Source organism: Bos javanicus, chromosome 26 (assembly GCF_032452875.1).
Source record: "Bos javanicus breed banteng chromosome 26, ARS-OSU_banteng_1.0, whole genome shotgun sequence".
Classification (NCBI taxonomy): domain Eukaryota; kingdom Metazoa; phylum Chordata; class Mammalia; order Artiodactyla; family Bovidae; genus Bos; species Bos javanicus.
This window is the reverse complement of record NC_083893.1, coordinates 11817668-11836096: the sequence shown is the minus strand read 5'-3', so window position 1 is coordinate 11836096 and position 18429 is coordinate 11817668. Positions and strand designations below refer to the sequence as shown.

Genomic DNA, 18429 nt, shown 5'->3' with positions numbered 1-18429 from the left:
AAGATAGCCAGACTTTCTGTTTGCACTCAGTAGCATTATTTTCACTTACTTTCTTCTGAGAAGGACAAAACACCCGAGTTTGTCTATTTCCACTTCACTGCTTTCCCTCCAGGTCCATTTTGATGATCCCTAAAGCTAGAAAGGCCCAAATGGGGAAATGCAGTTCAGGAATCAGTAACCAAACAGGTTTCTTTTCCATTCCCCTTCAACCCATAATTTCAAGTAAAGTCCTACTGCCTCTAAGTGTCACTGCTCCTTCCGGCCCATGAAGTGGCCTCTCAGGGAATAACAGACAGGCAATAACAGCTGGCATTTTCCATAGAAATAGTTGGCCTTGCCTCAAATGTGATTTTTCCTCAAGCAGCTTGATGCCCATAAGAGCAGTTGACCTGCATCAGAATTATGTCCTTGCCTGTGTCTTAGTGTTAGATATGAGATGAGCTATTGCTAAGCTCCGTCCAAGTCATCGGGGCCATGCATAAAAAATAAATAATTGAGCATGACTAAAATGAATAATCTATTATCAGATGCATTTGCATAATTAAGCTTGCTCCCCAAAATTGGCAGAGTACAAACCAGCAAAATGGCATTGCATAATATCGACCACAAAGCCCTGGAATGTGATTCTAGCAAAACACAATGAAGTCAGAGCTCTGTGTGTACAGATTAGATAAACAAATCAGCTCAGAGACTGGAAAACAAACTACGTGCTCAGAATTTTGTTTTTAAATGTAGCTTCTTCTTTTCATTCAGAATAATGGCACTTCTGACCAAAAATAGGGACTTGGGAGAAGAAACGGGTACCAAGAGCAAGAAGCCAGACTGGTGGTCAGAGGACCGGGGACCTAGGCTGTGATGCATCTCTGATGTGTTCTCATATCCTCTAGCCAGATGCATAACAATGCTTTGCTACCAGTTCATTTCTAAAATGGCATAACAGCAGACTGTCTACCTACACAACAGACTGTAAAAAGCACAAAGAAAACACAGAGAAGTCTGCCCTGGTTCCCATGCTGCTGTAGGAACACATGCAGCCTCCAGATGCCCACGTCTTCACCCTGGAGTTAGTGGTGGGCATGGGTTTGCTGCATGCTCTATGGGAATTCATCTTGAACTGGAGTAGTTGCCCTTCCAACCTTTCCCTCTGCTTCTCATGTTGGAGAGAAGCGTCAGAGCCAGCAGCAAGCAGAGGCCCAGGGCTCTAAGTCAGTATTTCCTATAAAGGAATTTCTAAGAGGGAAGTAGAGTTGAGAAAGGCTGTGTGGCCTCCTCTAGTAACCTTAAAGGCAGAAGCTGGAAAGTCAAGGAGAACTTTATCAGGATATCCTAGGATGGAGGGGGAAATTGTCAGCTTAAAGAAAACCCCAGACGTCTGGTTGTTTTTTCTTTTTAACTTAAGGGCCTTTTCATAGCACCAAGAGGAGAAAGCAGGCCACAGGCCTACATTTATATTGCCACTCTTCCTGTTCAGCTTTGTGAGCAGAAATTCTCAGGTAAAAGCATGGTGTATCAGTGACATGTGTCACACATTGGTTACCAGCCTGATTTAATTTCCCTCCTCTTTCTCATGCTTCCCACCAGTGCTGCCTTCTAGGTCAAAGAAGACAATCTTCTGAAATAATGAGCACCAAATTCTACCCATACCGTATGATATTCACATGTCACTAATTTAAATGGCACCATAATATTTATTAAGTCTGATAGCAAGCCTCAAATCAGTTACAATGGCTTCAGAGACTTCATTTCAAAGGCCTTCTTTCCCTCAATCTCAGGTCAAATTCAATTACCCAAATCAAGTTGTAGTTTCATGGAGTGGAAATGTATGTCCTTCAGCAGAGTAACTATTGGGGATACTGCACCAGACCTAAGTCAAGAACTAGAAATGGAAGAACGGAGGACAGCGATGACAGTGAGTGGGCGTCTGTCAAGTAGGAGCCTCTTCTATGGGGCCAGAGATCAAAGGGCTTCACTCTTGAGTCCTTCAGAGGGAGACTCTGTCTCAAGATAGTGTCTCAAGAACCTCTGTGTCAGCCTCTTAAAACTGGCCAGCAAGATACAACTAAAGAATTGGAATGGGCAAGTAAGAGCAGAAATGTAGAGATGAATGTGAGAAGGATGGGAAGAACAGAAACTAACAATGCTGACTTTTCCATTGTGCCTTTCTTACCAGCTACAGGGATTGAGAAGGAAAGAAAAAGAAGAGAAAACCTCTTGCAGAGAAGAGTAAAAAAGTGCACCATTCTATAAAGATTCACTGGGATGAGCTAAATAAAAAGGAATACAAAACACTGCCTGGCAAGATGTTACATGGTAGAAATGCCTATTATTGATTTCACTAGGATGGACCCAAGAGGCCTGTTTGCAGTAATTCAAATCTCTGGAAATAAGTCATTCGGTGTGAGCCACAGAGCATTAGAAAAATTGGATTTTGAAGAGAGTATTAAAAGAAAAAGAATGAGCCAGTGACAGAGCATACTTTGAAAGCTAAGGTTAAAAACATATATATATATTTTCTTTCCAGGGAGGAAACAATTGCTGTAGGAGGCATTGTGATTGTTTTCAAAGGCATTATGATGGACTGGCAGTCTCAATAAAAGGAATGGCAAGCTTGGAGTCTGAACTTGGGAATGAAAAATGGAAAGGCAACAATGGAAAATATTCACCATATACTTTCATCTTAGGGGTTCAGTATTAAAGTTTTATTAAGGACAGTAAATATATACTATAGATGGGTCTTGAAGACAATCTGAGAGCTTTGTATGGACAGGAAAAAATTTTTTTGGTATAAAAAATATCCCTTCATGTTCATAGAAAATTCCTTCCTTGCTTCCTTGATGCTCTTCCATTCTGGCTCTTGCACCACTTACCCCTTCTCATTGGAAGGACTGATGCTGAAGCTGAAACTCCAATACTTTGGCCACCTGATGCAAAGAACTGGCTCATTGGAAAAGACCCTGATGCTGGGAAAGATTGAAGGCAGGAGGAGAAGAGGGTGACAGAGGATGAGATGGTTGGATGGCATCACCAACTCAACGGACATGAGTTTGAGCAAGCTCCAGGAGTTGGTGATGGACAGGGAAGCCTGGCGTGCTGCCGTCCACGGGGTCACAGAGAGTCGGACACAACTGAGCAACTAAACTGAACTGAACGGTTTGTCATCTCTGATCTGTTGACCTCATGATGTACTCACTATGTTTACTAAAGACCTTGATTGTGGTTCTTGATCTTTCTATCCATGTTTGTCCTTAACAAACTTCAATCCCTCCAGACATCTCTAAGGTAGACAAGCTCTTGGCCTTCTTAATTCCGGTGACTTTCAACTTCACCTACATTTGCCACACAGAACCATATCTACACCATGGCTTTTTATCATCATTGGAATTTTCTGCCTGTGAAATTTCAATCATTCATTTCCTCATTCATTGTACAAATATCTATTGAATACCTACCTTATGTCAACCATTGTGCTAGTCACTGTAAAATAGTTATAGTTTTAAAAGATAATATTTCTTCCTCTGTGGAACTCATATACTAATTAAGGAGATAGAAAAACTAACAGGCCATTACAAATAGAATGACATAAATACTTTCTTGGTATATGATAGGAAAGATACAGGAAGAGCATCCAATCTAGACATAGGTTGTCATAGAAGGTTTCCTGTACAAGTAAAACCTAAACTGATACTTTAAGAATTAATACAAGTGCTAATTATTAGAGAAATGTAAGTCAAAACTACAATGAAGTGCCACCATTAAAAAAATCTACCAATAACAAATGCTGGAGAGTGTGTGGAGGAAAGGGAACCCTCCTACACTGCTGGTGGAAATGCAAGTTCATGCAGCTACTATGGAAACCAGCATGGAGGTTCCTCAAAACACTGAAAATAAAGTTACCAAATGATCCAGCAGTCCCCACTCCTGGCCATATATCTGGACAAAGTTATAATTCAAAAAGATACATGCATTCCTATATTCACAGCAGCACTACTTACAATAGCCAAGATATGGAAACAGCCTAAATGTCCATCGACAGAGGAATGTATAAAGAAGACTCATGTGTGTGTGTGTGTGTGTGTGTGTGTGTGTAGTTGTTTAATCACTTGGTTGTGTCTGACTCTTTTGCGACCCCATGGACTGTAGCTCTCCAGGCTTCACTGTCCATTGAATTTTCCAGACAAGATTACTGGAGTGGGTTGCCATTTCCCCTCCAGGAGATACACACACGCAGTGGAATACACAAAGGAATTTATCTACGAAATAGAAACAGACTCACGGATACAGGAAACAAAATTGTGGTTTCCAATGGAGAGGGAGTGGACAGAGGATGGACTGAGAGTTTGGAACTGACAGCTGCAAGCCATTATATTTGGAATGGATGCACAACAAGGCTCCACTGGATAGTACAGGGAGCTACTTTCAGTATCCTGTAATAAACCATAGTGGAAAAGAATATTGTGTGTGTGTATAAACAGAATCACTTTGCCATGTAGCAGAAATTAACACAACATTGTAAATCAACTATACTTCAATACAATAAATTTTAAAAAATGAGTATAAGAGGCCAAGAGGAAAGACAGGATCCAGATCAAGATGGTGAAGTAGAAAGATCCTGAACTCACCTCTCCCCACAAATGCACCAAAACTACAACTATTTACATACAGAATAGTGATCTCTGAGAATGATCTAAAGAGTAACAGAACAGATTTTTAAAACTAAGAATATAAAGAGAAGGCCACATCAAGACAAAGTAGGAGAGACACTGGCATGGTCTGTCAGAACCCAAACCCTATTGCAACAATTCACAAACAGAAGAGGTATCACAACCGTGGCGTTTCCCCCTGAGGTATGAGGGGCCCAAGTCTTATGTCAAACTCCCCAACCTGAGGGACCTGCAGCAGGAAGATGAGCCTTCATAATGTCTAGTCTTGAAACCACTGGGGCGTACCTCCAGGGAGCCAGAGGGCTGTGGGAAAGTGAGATTCTACTCTTGATGGACTTTTGCACAAACTCCCTCATTCTAAGTCCCAGTGCATCAGCTGCAGCTGAGCCATACAAGCACCTGGGTCATGCAAAAAAAAAAAAAATTACTGACTAATTTTAGAATGTGTGGAAGAATAGGGATCTGGTAAAACTTCTTCCAGAGACAGAAGTACTAGTTGGTGCCTTCTTTAAAAAAAGTCTTCTACCTAGCTCATCCAACACTGGCAGGTGCCATTTCTGCCACTCTCCATCAAATTAGCTAACACTGGGCACCCAGCATTCCCCTGAGAAACAACCCACTCGACCCAGCCAGTCCCTGCAAGACAACTCTCACCCTCCTGGCTGGCAGTGGTACCCCCCAAGAGGCTCCTGCCCTGGACAGCTAGCCCTGTCCATCTGATGGCAGGACTCAGCCAGCAAAAGCACCCTTCCAAAGTGGTTCCCACTCCAGGGGATCAGCCTGACACACCAGTACACCCACATATTCATGGTCAGGTCTACTAGACAGCCAGGTGAAGGACCAGCTCCACTCACTAGAGTATCCACATTAGGCTCTGCCAAATCATATAGCTAGCTGGCCTGGGAATAAATCCTGTCCACCAGGATGTTTGCATCAGCAGCAGCCCAACCACAAAAGAAAGGGTCCACGCAGCCCAAACTGGGGATACCTCTGGAACACCTGGTTCTGGTAACCAGTGGGTATTGTGCCACTGGTCTCCACACGACAACTTCTACCTAAGATCACTCTTTTAAGACCAGGAGATGTATATATACAAACAGTTATGTGAAAATGAGGAGGCAAAAGAAGGCATTCCAAACAAAAGAGCAAGACAATAGTATTGGGAAAAGGAACTAAGCAAAACAGAGATAAGCAGTTTACTAGATACAAAATTCAAAACAGCAGTCCTAAAGATGCTTATCAAACTTGAGAGAAAAATTGATGAACTTAGTGAGAATCTCAACAAAGAGATAGAAAATATGAAAAATAACCAATGAAAACTGAAGAATACAATATTAAAAATGAAAAATACAGTTGAGAAAATCAACAGCAGATTAGAAAATGCAAAAGATGGATCAGCAATCTAGAAGACATGCTAGTGGAAATCACTCAATCAGAGCAGGAAAAAAAAATTTTTTTTTTAATGAGGATAGTTTAAGAGACCTCTGGGACAACATCAAGCAACTACTAACATTTGCATTATAAGAAAGACAAGAGAGAGAGAGAAAGTGACATAAAACCTATTTGAAGAAATAATGGTGAGAACTTTCCTAATCTGGAGAAGGAAACAGACATCCATGTCGTGAGCCACGTTAGGCATTACTGACAAAATGGAGGCACGGCCTCCAGCCCCCTCTCCTCATTCCGCAGGCATGGACCCAGCATTAAGGAGTTAGGCCTTGTAATTCTGATTTGTCTTTTCCTCTCCTCAGCTGAGTTGACTGAAAAGGAATATTAAGGTGCTTATTGTTCTTGAGAGGAGCATGAGAAGGCACAAAGCCTTCTGCAGCTGTGCTCAGAAAATAATTCATAAAGTTAATCATTGATATTTGTTCAAGGACTTTTACAAAAGAGTGTTCCAGGATGAGCACATAGGTCGTAGCTTGAGACCATGGGAGGGATTGCTATCTGAAGCCTATTTGTGAGGAGAATGCTTATGGCAAAGGAGTTTACTGAATTTAGGGCTTAGAAATAATTAAAACAGTTAGAAGTTAGAGATTTAAGGAATGTTGTAAAGTTAGCATATTTTACTATAGCTTATAGAAGTTAGGAATTTTTAGAGACACTATAGCTAGAATTGATGCTTTTGAACTGTGGTGTTGGAGAAGACTCTTGAGAGTCCCTTGGACTGCAAGGAGATCCAACAGTCCATTTTGAAGGAGATCAGCCCTGGGATTTCTTTGGAAGGAATGATGCTAAAGCTGAAACTCCAGTACTTTGGCCACCTCATACGAAGAGTTGACTCATTGGAAAAGACTCTGATGCTGGGAGGGATTGGGGGCAGGAGGAGAAGGGGACAACAGAGGATGAGATGGCTGGATGGCATCACTGACTCAATGGACGTGAGTCTCAGTGAACTCCGGGAGTTGGTGATGGACAGGGAGGCCTGGCGTGCTGTGATTCATGTGGTCACAAAGAGTCGGACATGACTGAGCGACTGATCTGATCTGATCTGATCTGATAGCTAGAAGCCTTTTTAAGAGATAGTGAGCTCAGGATGTTAGGGGCAAACAGGATTTAGGAAGATAAGTAGTAAACTGAGGAATGTAGCATGAATTACAATGTAATCACAAGTTAACTATAGGACACATTAGAGGAGGTAGATAATAGATGATAAGGCTGATTTGGAGAGAATCACTGAAGGAGGAACACTGTTTGAAGAGCAACAATGATTTATTATCTCCCAGATAATAAATCTGGGAGAGGGGGAACTGAAAATGTCAAACCTCTGGCCTAATGTTTTTGTAAAAGTATAAAAGAGAATCTTAAACTTGGAATAAACAGGCAGTCCAAGAAAAATGAGAGGCTGCTGCATTTCTCTCGCTGACACCGTCTATCTTTTCATAAAGATGAATTCAACCAGGTTGAATCCCTGGTTGCTGGAGTTGGACTCCGGCACATCCATGTCCAGAACACAGAGAGTTCCAAAGAAGATGAACCAAAGAGGTCCACACCAAGACACAGTAATTGAAATGTCAAAAGTTAAAGAGAGAGCCTTAAAACTAAGGAGAGAAAAACAACTAGTAGTGCATAAGAGAATCTCATAAGCTGGTTTTTAGGACAAATTGTATAGGGAAGTAGGGTCTGGCATGACATATCCAAATTTCTGAAAGGAAAAAAGTGCAATTGAGAATAAGCTACCCAGCAAGGTTATCATTCAGAATTGAAGGAGAGATAAGAAGTCTCCCAATTAAGCAAGAGCTAAATGAGCTCATTACACTGACCCAGCCTCACAAGAAATGTTAAAGGGACTTCCTCAAATGGAAAAGAAAAGATCATAACTAGAAATAAGAAAATTATAAAAGAAAAAAAGCTCAATAATAAAGGAAAACACAGCACATATAGTGGATCAACCACTTAACAAAGTTACTGTGAAACTTAAAAGACAAACTAGTAAAATCATCTAAATCTAAAATAATGATTTAAGTAATACACAAAATGAAAAGATGTAAAATATAACGAGTCGTCAGTCCAGGTTTGATGCACAGTACTGGATGCTTGGGGCTGGTGCACTGGGACGACCCAGAGGGAGGGTTGGGGGTGGGGAGGAGGGAGGAGGGTTCAGGATGGGGAGCGCGGGTATACCTGTGGCGGATTCATTTCAATGTTTGGAAAAACTAGTACAATATTGTAAAGTTTAAAAATAAAATATAATTTAAAAAATATATATATAAAGTGAAAAAAAATAAAATAAAAATAAGGCTTAAATGCAAAAAAAAAAAAAATATGACGTAAAAAGCATAAAACTTGGAAGGGAAGGAGTAAAAATGTAGTGCTTTTAGAATGCATTTGAACTAAAGTTAACATTAACTTAAAACAGACTTAAAACCATGAAATTCATATTATATATTGCCATTCATATTATATCATATTATATATGAACCTCATGATAACCACAAATCAAAATCTATCACTGGGATGTACTATACAGCATAGAGAATAGAGTCAATAATGTTACAGTGACTTCTTGTGGTGATAGACAAATACTAGACTTGTTGTGGTGATCAGTTCACAATGTATATAAATCTCAAATCATTATGTCATATACCTGAAACTAATGCAATATTGTGTGTCAACACACAGAAACCAAAAATATTAGTTAGCCAAGCTAAAGTGGGTATGTGTGAGAGAGGGTATGTTCCAGATAGAGGAAATAAACATTCAGAGGTAAAAGGAGGCATGGCATATTTGGGATTTTGAAAGTTGTTCAGAATGGCCAGACTTCATAGCTGATGAACTATATATGTTTGTTGAGAGAGGACATAGTGGGATGTTGCCCTACTTCTGGTTGAACATTGAGGTGAGTGTTTGTGTCATCTTCTGAGGAGGCAATGGTAGAAGAAACGCAGAAAGAGAGGAAAAGATAAGAGTTTAATTTAGGCTATGTTGAGTCCTATGAGTTTGACATCACTCTGGAGTTGCTAAGTCATCATCGCCCCTCACCCCCACTCATCTTTACCTGCCAATACACAAGAACAAGCGAATGCTTCACTACCTACCTGTGTCTTCTCTCAACAACTAAGAGCCAGTTTTGCATGCTAAGTCACTTCAGTCATGTGCGACTCCGTGTGACCCTATGGATTGTGGCCCACCAGGCTTCTCTGTGCATGGGATTCCCCAAGCAAGAATACTGGAGTGGGTTGCCATGCTCTCCTCCAGGGGATCTTCCATACCCAAGGATCAAACCTGAGTCTCATGTCTCCTGCATTGGCAGGAGAGTTCTTTATCACTAGTGATACCTGGGAAGCCCAAGACTCAAGTTTAGAAAATATTCAATGATGACCACAGCCCATTCATGCCATCCCATATTTATCTGTTTATCACACTGTGCTGCAATTTGCTCTCTGCTTGTTTGTCTCTGTTACTGGTCTGTAAATTCTCTAAGCAATGGAAAGGTTGTGGTTGATGGTGTTACTGTTTTTGAAGCAGGAACCTTAAAAAATGTGATCTATTCTTTTATCACTCATTTTTTAGATTTACTTTTCAATCCTTATGCTAGCAGGAATCCCTAAAGCTATGACACAATTCATTTCTTTCCTTCTTATCCCAAGTCTTCCTTCTTAATACAATAGATACTAAATCATAACACATAATAGCTAATAGAACCACTTAAAACACTATCTCACACAATTTTTGCCTTTCTTTTGCTTCTCCATGTTTAACGACTGCTAAGTGGGTACTTGTTAAAGTTTAATGAATGATCGATTACTTGCATAAACAAACAAAGCAGAATGAATAAAGTAGCATTTTAATAGCTTTTTAGGAGGGAACTGTTTTGGGGTAGGAAAAGTGAATCTATACATTACACTTTGGAAGGCTGCGCTGCAACAAAGAATTCACTAAACTGTTGTTCCAATAAGTCAAACAGGAACTGGGGGCTTCAGGACAGACAGGAGGAGATAGAGTAAGAAGGAGAGGATGCAGCTGGAGCATCTGGTGGAAGAAAGATGCCCAGGGAGGAATCTTGAAGGTGGAGTGACTGGGTATTTTTTTAAAAAATAGAACTATCTACTATATAATTTGGATTTATGGCACGGATTTAGTGCACACTTTCTGTCTCCTATCCCATCTGTGGGTCTAGAGCTATCCTCAACTGCCTTATGTGAACCTTTTTTGTGCAAATTCGTTTCTTCTCTGGATCAATGTACAAGTAAAAAAATAAATAAAATAGTAAAAAAAAAAAAAAAAGTAAAGATCCATAAAATACCAAGGGAAGGTGAGTCCTGAGGGATTCACCAAGTCTTGGATGTCTACCAGGTATGGATGAGCAGTTGAAGTAATTTCATTTAACTCTCTTAGATGGTTAGTTTTATGTATCAGTTTAATGGGACCACATAGTAACTAGACATCTAGTTAAACATATTTTTTGGGTGTGTCTGTGAGGATGTTTCTGGATGAGACTAACATTTGAATAGGCAAACTGTAAAATAGAATGCCCTCCCCAATGTGGATGGGCCCTATCCAATTTTTTGAAGTCTTGATAAAACAAAAATGCTGAGTGAGTCTTGCTCTGGCTATCTTGTCTTCAAGCTGGAACATCACTCTACTCCTGTCTTTGGACTTGACTCAATCTGAAGTTTCCATCATTGGCTCCCCTGGATTTGTAACTTGCTGACTGATTCTGAACTCCTTATTACCAAATTCAGCTTAAATTGAAGAAAGTAGGGAAAACCACTAGACCATTCAGGTATGACCTAAATCAAATCCCTTATGATTATACAGTGGAAGTGAGAAATAGATTTAAGGGACTAGATCTGAGACATAGAGTGCCTTGATGAACTATGGAATGAGGTTTGTGACATTGTACAGGAGACAGGGATCAAGACCATCCCCATGGAAAAGAAATGCAAAAAGGCAAAATGGCTGTCTGGGGAGGCCTTACAAATCTCTGTGAAAAGAAGAGAAGCAAAAAGCAAAGGAGAAAAGGAAAGATATAAGCCTCTGAATGCAGAGTTCCAAAGAATAGCAAGGAGAGATAAGAAAGACTTCCTCAGTGATCAATGCAAAGAAATAGAGGAAAACAACAGAATGGGAAAGACTAGAGATCTCTTCAAGAAAATTAGAGATACCAAGGGAACATTTCATGCAAAGATGGGCTCAATAAAGGACAGAAATGGTATGGACCTAACAGAAGCAGAAGATATTAAGAAGAGGTGGCAAGAATACACAGAAGAACTGTACAAAAAGATCTTCATGACCCAGATATTCACGATGGTGTGATCACTCACCTAGAGCCAGACATCCTGGAATGTGAAGTCAAGTGGGCCTTAGAAAGCATCACTACGAACAAAGCTAGTGGAGGTGATGGAATCCCAGTGGAGCTATTTCAAATCCTGAAAGATGATGCTGTGAAAGTGCTACACTCAATATGCCAGCAAATTTGGAAAACTCAGCAGTGGCCACAGGACTGGAAAAGGTCAGTTTTCATTCCAATCCCAAAGAAAGGCAATGCCAAAGAATGCTCAAACTACCACATAATTGCACTCATCTCACATGCTAGTAAAGTAATATTCAAAATTCTCCAGGCCAGGCTTCAGCAATACGTGAACCGTGAACTTCTTGATGTTCAAGCTGGTTTTAGAAAAGGCAGAGGAACCAGAGATCAAATTGCCAACATCCGCTGGATCACGGAAAAAGCAAGAGAGTTCCAGAAAAACATCTATTTCTGCTTTATTGACTATGCCAAAGCCTTTGACTGTGTGGTCACAATAAACTGTGGAAAATTCTGAAAGAGATGGGACTACCAGACCACCTGACCTGCCTCTTGAGAAATCTGTATGCAGGTCAGGAAGCAACAGTTAGAACTGGACATGGAACAACAGACAGGTTCCAAATAGGAAAAGGAGTATGTCAAGGCTGTATATTGTCACCCTGCTTATTTAACTTCTATGCAGAGTACATCATGAGAAACACTGGGCTGGAAGAAGCACAAGCTGGAATCAAGATTGCCAGGAGAAATATCAATAACCTTAGATATGCAGATGACACCACCTTTATGGCAGAAAGTGAAGAGGAACTAAAAGCCTCTTGATGAAAGTGAAAGTGGAGAGTGAAAAAGTTGGCTTAAAGCTCAGCATTCAGAAAACGAAGATCATGGCATCCGGTCCCATCACTTCATGGGAAATATATGGGGAAACAGTGGAAACAGTGTCAGACTTTATTTTTGGGGGCTCCAAAATCACTGCAAATGGTGACTGCAGCCATGAAATTAAAAGACACTTACTCCTTGGAAGGAAAGTTGTGACCAACCTAGATAGCATATTCAAAAGCAGAGACATTACTTTGCCAACAAAGGTCCGTCTAGTCAAGGCTTTGGTTTTTCCTGCGGTCATGTATGGATGCGCGAGTTGGACTGTGAAGAAAGCTGAGCACCGAAGAATTGATGCTTTTGAACTGTGGTGTTGGAGAAGACTCTTGAGAGTCCCTTGGACTGCAAGGAGATCCAACCAGTCCATTCTGAAGGAGATCAGTCCTGGGATTTCTTTGGAGGGAATGATGCTGAAGCTGAAACTCCAGTACTTTGGCCACCTCATGCGAAGAGTTGACTCATTGGAAAAGACTCTGATGCTGGGAGGGATTGGGGGCAGGAGGAGAAGGGGACGACAGAGGATGAGATGGCTGGATGGCATCACTGACTCGATGGACGTGAGTCTTAGTGACCTCCGGGAGTTGGTGATGGACAGGGAGGCCTGGTGTGCTGTGATTCATGGGGTCGCAAAGAGTCGGACACGACTGAGCGACTGAACTGAACTGACTGATCCTGGGACTTCTCAGCCTCTAAAACGACATGAGCCAATTCATTATTTTTATTAGGAAAATAGAATATGTATGTATATTCTGTTTCTTTGGAGAACCCAGACTAATACATTCTTTTTAACCTCTGGAACTACTCAGACAATTTTCCTAAGAACTGGCCATAGTAAGGGCTTCTCTTGTAGCTCAGCTAGGAAAGAATCTGCCTGCAGTGAGTGAGACCTGGGTTCAATCCCTGGGTTGGCCATAGTAAAGGGAGCTCAGGCAGAGAGCCTGAATAAGCAGGGATCTCATTCACTCAGCCCAAAAGAATGCAGAGAAGTCACCTGGGCCAATAAGAGCACAGTAAGATAAGACTCTAGGAATAGCTCAAGGAAAGGAAAGAAGGCCGCTTATTTTCCAGGAGGAAAATAAATAAAAGGAAAGAGTCTAGGGATGAAAAAGAACCACCCTGAGAAAATAGAGGGAAGAAAATTGTTCTTGCAGAAGAAAGCTGACAAAAGTACTTGCCTCCGTAGGAGCAGCTTTGTCAAAAACCCACAGAGGATGAATGGAAATGAGCAGAAAAGGTGCACGGGGATTAATGCAGAGGGAGACCAAAGCCAACGAGAACAATAGGTCTGTTGTAGATGGAACTTGAGTCCAAAGCATGCGGAATACCCCAGTATAGAAGAGGGCAAGAAGCATAGCAAGAGATAGAGAAGAGAGTTTTGTGGACTGCTTGACAGAGTAAGCAAAACCACCTGAGCTTGGGATAAGCACAATTTAAAACAGGAACATGTAATTGAAGTGGCAAAGGAACTCAAGGCATAATATGTTCCTATGGCTCTGGGATAAGAAAATACTAATGTTTCTCTTTGTGAGAAAAACAAGATGAAACATGAAGAAGGGAATTTGCTCTCTCCAAAGTATTATATTGGAGGCTCTTCACTTCTTAATAACGTGACTTAGCCACAGTTCTTCTAGTGGTACCAGAAAGTAATTGAAATTGTCTTAAGAAAGGGAAGAAAAGTTATTAGGAGGATATTGAGTAACACACCACGCTCAAGGATAGTCAGACCTCAGGCTTTGAAAATAGGAAAATTACAAAAAAAAAAAATACCAGCCATACTTTCTCTCCATCCCAACTTCTGAGAGTTCACTTCTTTTTTGCTTCCTTTTTCACATGGTGCAAAGTTATAGATAAAAGTCCTTGGTATATCTATTTTTCCATATTCTTTTGGTTGTAAACCACTGAAACCCAATTCCAACCAATTTAGGCTTCAAGAAGGGATTTGGATTAACTACCATGAGGCCACATATTTTTGAGCAATACCTAATGGGATTGAAATCACTCATGAGATTCAGTGCAAAAACAAAAGCAAATTTCAAAAGGAGTTCATACTGTATATCCCAATGTATAGATGTTTTAAAATAAATATATGCCACTAAAAACCAGAGATAACAGTCCTGAGTTCATTCCAAGTCTTTGGGTCTAGCATCTCTGGTCAACCAGGTACGCATGCCTCAATGTGCAGAATTTGCAGTGGTATTTATAATGTTACATAAATTTTCAGTTATCAGTGAAAGAAAAAACAACTTATATTAATGACTTGCTGACTGATGCTCAGTAGTTTTATACTTTCTCCACCATATTTACGTTTCCCAAATTCTCTACAATAAATATGTAGTATCACATACTACAGTTAAGAAAAGTAATTCGTATTTTTATAAAATATTTAAATTCACAGTAACACAGAGACAAATGAACAAATTAGTTTTCAAACTTCTACTTTACCAAGCACAGATTCAATAAATTTACCATGGAGTTTGTCAAGCTAATCCCTAATATACTGAGATATCCACAGTGAACTAAGTTAAAGATATACACCAAGCTGAGTGAGATAAACTGCTATGAAGACTATTGCCTATTTATTCAGCATGTATTTGTTGAGCATCTATTGTGTGTCAGGCTTCAGCTAAATCATAAAGATGCAATAATGAACAATTCAGACATATTCCCAGCCTCATGAAAGTTACATTCTACTATGACAACAAAAGCAAGAGAATTGAAAAACACAAGGACAAATTACAAGCACCCAAGGGAGAGAAAAGTTCATCCAAAAGCCTAACTCTGTAACATATTTGATGGTTCATGAAGGCCTCTTTTAGGAGGTGGCATTCAAACTAAAGAGGAAAGGTGAAAAGAAAGGAACAGCATATATGAAACCCTGGAAGCAGGAATGTGTTTGCAGAATTGAAAGAATATTAATGCCAAGTGAGTGATGGGAGCAGGTGAAAGTGAAAGTTGTTGAGTCATGTCCAACTCTTTGCAACCCCATGGACTATACAGTCCATGGAATTCTCCAGGCCAGAATACTGGAGTGGTAGTCATTCTCTTTTCCAGGGAGTCTTCCCAACCCAGAAATGGGAGCAGGAGATGGGATAAAACTTCAGAGAGATGGCATCCATCATCAGGCAAAATCTGAGTGCAGCTACCAAAATCTTAACTTTGGTTTCCAGTTACCTGTGACACTTCTCCAAAGCAGGGCCAATTCCTGGTTGAAGCTGCTGCTTGCTTGAACAATAAAACTACTTTCTGTCTGCAAATAAAATGTTTGTCAAGAACCCTGATTCTTGATCTTGAGGGAGAGTTCTCATGTGTGGGGCAGAATGCAGAAGCCTAGCAAGGGTTAAGAAGAGTCAGAAGAAGAAACAGCCAGAAAATCAAACCAAAATGAAAGAGAGGAACAGAAATAAAAGCGAAATAATGAAGCTTTAAGTAAATTGAGTATATGAGAAATGACAGATAACATTTACAAGCCTAAATGGTGTACACATCTTTTTAGTAATTTTTCTCATATAATGCTCTCTTCTACCATTTATTTAATGCTCCTATGATAAAACATTGCTCTATTATTAGGAGAGAGGCATAGATACTAAACAGGCAATATACCATGTATGAATTTCTTATGTGCCTGGTGGTATAGAAGAAATGTGGAGTAGGTCATATGTTAAATGTCTTCTTTTAATCCTCTGAGAATCTGCATAAAAATATAATCATCAATTGAAAAGAAAGATAAAAACAAAGGGAATGAAGAGACAAATTTCTCGGCAACAGTCCTGTCACTCCCAACCACAAACCTTTATAGGGAGTGGAAAGAACAGAGCCCACTCTCTCTGATATCCAGGTAATGTGTGCAAAATTCTGATAGAAACCCTGGGGCTTGTTGCATATTATGTTAAAATTGCCCTAAGCCGTGGAAACGGTTTTTCAGTATCTGGTATCCTCTCTCAGTCTGTTTTGTTTGTTTATTTGTTTTAAGGAAGATGAAATAAGCAAGTTAATCAATTATATAAAAAGTGCTTATCTATTCATTGAAATCAAAAAGGGTTATTATTGAAAAACACTGGCACACAATGAAACTGATCTTTCTTTACTGGTTGCTGCCAAAAAAATTAGCATGAGCTCTGAAGTCCTGGGCCAAAGAGAATTCTGAGTTCATTGGAAAGGAAATGTGACACATATCTAAGTCTCAGGCAGAACATTCTATGGCTCCTTTCCGTGATGCGTAACACTCTGTTTGCAGTGAAAGCTGCCTGTGAAAAGTCCGCCACAAGAAAACAGAAGAGGAGAGATAGGACATTGACTAGTGACTCTACAGTCACTTCCACTAAACTGAAATCTCTTAAATGGAATAAGAAATTATTATTAAGGAATAACATTAAAAATCCTGCATGATAAGAAAGTTTAATAGGCCAGATAGCAGAGAACTTTCAAACCTTCCTTCTTCCTTCCTTTCTCCCAAGGCTCTACAAGGCAGAATGACCAGAAATGGTCAGGCATTGCTTTCATGTTCTTCCTGTTGCCTTAAACAATTGCTTTAAACACTACCTCTGATATCACCTCCCTGACGAAAATCAGTCACATTGATAGTTTGGAACCTGTCGGTGGTTTTGCGAATCGTGGAAAGATCTCGGGACATGACAAGATTCCCGGTTTAGAATCTGAACCCACTGCTTTCCTCTTTTGTTATATGGATCACCACGGATGGGAAGGGATAGAATGGGTAGAACTGAGGAGGGTAGGTGAGTGGGGTATTGTAATACGCCAGCGTGGAGCAGAGCATTACCCAACCCCTCTACATAGGACAAAATCAAGCCAAAGATGTCTCTTAAGAATCTTCCATTTCATTCACCACAGGACTCCAAATGGCCACAGCTCCTAAAACAGAAGGAACAGGGGCCACTAACAAAAAGGATTCATGTTTCAGTATCTTCATTCCCCCTTCAGTACTTAAACCAGGCTCTGCAGAAAGGAACTCATTAAATGTATGTTGGATAGATTCATTAAACAAAACTGACAGCCAAATTGCAGAATACATACCAGAGCCCTTTGGTTGCCTCGAATGACTTAAGGCCCTTGAAATATGGATAATTATTTCTACCCCCATTTGTCAACATTAATATGCTTGAAATGGAGCTATCACAGGACCAGACTTGAGCCTGATAATGCAGGTAACTTTGATAAAGGGAGACACAGGAAACCTAGGCCAGTCTTGTGACCTCAAATTTTCTCAACTTTATGATCTGCTGAGAATGCATTAGGCCTTGAAGCTTGTGAGTGTCTCCTTGTAGGCCTTTAAGAGAGCACTGTTTTATTAATACCGTATATTTCTGGAGAAATAACAGGTTTCTGCCATGCCTTAAAAATAGGGTTTTACAATTTCATGATAACTTTGAAAAATAATTGTGTGTCATTCAGTCGTGTCTGATTCTTTGCAACCCTATGGACTGTAGCCGGCCAGGTTCCTCTGTCCATGGGATTATCCAGGCAAGCATACTAAAGTGGGTTGCCATTTCCTTGTCCAGGGAATCTTCCCAAACTAGGGATCAAACCTGCATCTCCTGCATTGGCAGGCGAATTTTTTTTTTTACCACTGAGCAACCAGGGACATTACTTTGACAACAAAGGTCCATCTAGTCAAGGCTATGGTTTTTCCTGTGGTCATGTATGGATGTGAGAGTTGGATTGTGAAGAAAGCTGAGTGCCGAAGAATTGACGCTTTTGAACTGTGGTGTTGGAGAAGACTCCTGAGAGTCCCTTGGACTGCAAGGAGATCCAACCAGTCCATTCTGAAGGAGATCAGTCCTGGGATTTCTTTGGAGGGAATGATGCTGAAGCTGAAACTCCGGTACTTTGGCCACCTCATGCGAAGAGTTGACTCATTGGAAAAGACTCTGATGCTGGGAGGGATTGGGGGCAGGAGGAGAAGGGGATGACAGAGGATGAGATGGCTGGATGGCATCACTGACTCGATGGACGTGAGTTTGAGTGAACTCCGGGAGTTGGTGATGGACAGGGAGGCCTGGCGTGCTATGATTCATGGGGTCACAAAGAGTTGGACACGACTGAGTGACTGAACTGAACCAGGGAAGCCCCCAAGACTGAGTCCTTAATATTACAAAATACCTAAATGTTACATAATGTAACAAA

General features: G+C 40.5%; 1 long non-coding RNA gene across 2 annotated transcripts in view; it reads right to left on the bottom strand.

The window, feature by feature from the left end:
• Nucleotides 1–18429, bottom strand: part of LOC133239158 (uncharacterized) — a 155948-nt gene that overhangs the window by 30084 nt on the left and 107435 nt on the right. The window lies entirely within an intron of this gene.